Genomic DNA, 2657 nt, shown 5'->3' with positions numbered 1-2657 from the left:
ATATATATACATATATATATATATATATATATATATATATTACAACAAATTATGTCATACTCTTGCCCCATTTCACATCTGCTCTCCTCTATGCCTCCTTTATTTTATGCTTTACTTCTCTTTTCTTTGTACCTCACATGATTCCCTCGTCCTATTTTGTAACCAATCTATGAAAGCTCGCTTCTTCTCTTATACAACCTTCTTTGCTTCATCATTCCATCGCTCACTACCCTTCCTTCTATTTTTGAAAGTAATAAAAAGAGGTTTTGGAACGAAATTGAGAGAGGAAGAGGAGGCGAATCAAGTAGAGAACAAAAGGTAAAAGGTGCAGATGGAGAGAAGATAATGAAAGAGACGGCAGTAAGAGGAAGATGGGCAGAATATTTTAGGGAGTTGCTTAATGTGAAAGAGGATAGAAAGGGAAAGGTAGTTGCAGTGGGAAGCGCTAAGATATTGTAGGTTCAATAAAGGTGGTAGATAAATGATGAAGTGTTCCCTTGTTCACTACTTTTTATTTTCACGGCGAAATTAACAGTATCTGTCTCACACAATATCTCTCACAAGTTACAAGTATGCCAGCTCGACTCAGTCTGCCTGCGTGATGCTTTCACGCTGTGGACGGCGTGCCCCAAGGCAGTTGCTAATTATTAATTTTCCACAATTATTCTTTGCACAAATAATTTACATTCATTCGTATTTCAGTTATACAAAATTCAAATTTTGATAGTAATAAAGATCTATATCCTATTCATTCAACTTTCGCATTACAAATAAATTGACAATTAATTAATAGGCAAAATGGCCATTAGAATGCTCTAGAATATTCACGCCTGTTTCACGCATGTACGCACACACATACAGAGTGACACATCAATTTTCGTTGTACAGTACATCTACGCATTTACTTGAATTTTCTGCATGTCTACAAGAGTTACAATCTATGCATAATTTTTAATAGAAATTTGTAATACAATAAATGCTCGGCCACCTATCAGGAGCTGACCTCAGCGACTTACAATGTAAATTGTATGAATATATACTGAAGTAGAACATGCAGGCTTATGGAACATTATATATACATGGAATAAGATGAAAGATTTGAAAGGACGGTAGTGGAGAACATTTTGGCAGCTATAAGGTTTGGAAGTTCAAGAAGACAGACGGATGCGAAAATTATATGGGTGGGAGACAAGGGACGTTGAAATGGGAGGGGAGGGAGGAATGGGTTCTTTGGGAGTCGGAGGGCCATTGTCACAGTCTATACCTCAAGAGAAAAGCTTAAGGATGTCCAGGTGCATGATGGATTCTGTGTCTGAATGTAAGTGTTTTACTTTGACTTTGTTTGTAGGTTCTAGTGCGAGGACACGGAAGGGACCAAGGAATTTTGGTGAAAGCTTGGAAGATGGAGAATGGTTCTGGGCATATACGATGTCACCTATTGCAATGTTAGATTCTCTCGCATTTTTATTGTGAAAACGGGCCATCTCGTCTTTAGCGAGAGAAAGAGACTCATGAGTAATTCTCTTGAAGAGAGAGCTGAAATTTGAAAGTGAAACCTTTACAAAATCATCAAGGTTGTAAATGGGACCTATTTCTTTGTCGGAACCAAAGATGATAAAGTGAGGCGACTCTGATATGGACCTATTGATGGCACTGTTAAGGCATGACTGAATCATAGGGACATGGTGATGCCAGGAGAGATGGAGGTCAGAAGCGAGGTGTCGGAGAACATTGAGAATCTTTCTGTTTTGGCGTTCAACAAGGCCATTTGAACTGGGGTGGTATGCAACGATATTACATTTTGTTATTTGAAAGGATTTGCAAATATTTGAAAGAATCTCATTGTTGAATTCCGTGCCATTGTCAGAGAGAAGAACTTTGGGAGTAGTGAAGGGGCAAATAACTTTGTCAATGAACGTCTTTGCAATTGTTGTCGCAGTCTTGTCTGGGATAGGTGCAAGTATGCAGAATCTGGAAAAATGATCCATACACACAAACAGGTACTGGTTTCCACTAGAAGTGAGTGGTAATTTGAGAAGGTCAATTGCAACCATATCAAAGGGTTTGCTAGGGATTGGGTATTTCAATATGGGAACTTTACTCTGAATATGACCTTTATGGCTAGCACAAGAATGACAGGCGTCAATGTAGTTGTGGATATCCTTTCTCATGGTAAGCCAAAAGTACTGAAGTCTGGCCTGTGTTAAGCATTTGTCTTTACCTGGATGTGCAGCAAGTGGAGAATCATGTAAAAGGAACAGAACTTCAGGTACTAAGTCAGAAGGAACTACGAGTTGTTGTACAAGTCTGTTTGGTTCATGCTTGTTGGAAAGTGTGGTTTCGTGATAAAGAACGTCATCGACAAGTCTGAAGTGGTCCAAGGAGGTAGGGAAGTCTGTAAGATCTGATGTATCTCCTGACTCGAGAGAAAATATCACACGTTTCCACATTGGGTCGGATCTTTGAGCTGCTTGTATACGCGCATGAGTAAGAGTGACTGGCTGAGGGAGGGAATTGATAGCAGCAACATTTCTAGAAAGTGCGTCTGCAACATGGTTTGCTGATCCACGCACATATGAGAATGTGGGATTGAATTCTTGAATGGTCAAGAACCAGCGAGCAAGTTTCCCGGACAAGTTTTTGACTTTGAAAAGTTG

Source organism: Oratosquilla oratoria, chromosome 12 (assembly GCF_046742065.1).
Source record: "Oratosquilla oratoria isolate Oo_2021 chromosome 12, ASM4674206v1, whole genome shotgun sequence".
NCBI classification, from domain to species: domain Eukaryota; kingdom Metazoa; phylum Arthropoda; class Malacostraca; order Stomatopoda; family Squillidae; genus Oratosquilla; species Oratosquilla oratoria.
This window is presented reverse-complemented; position numbering follows the sequence as displayed.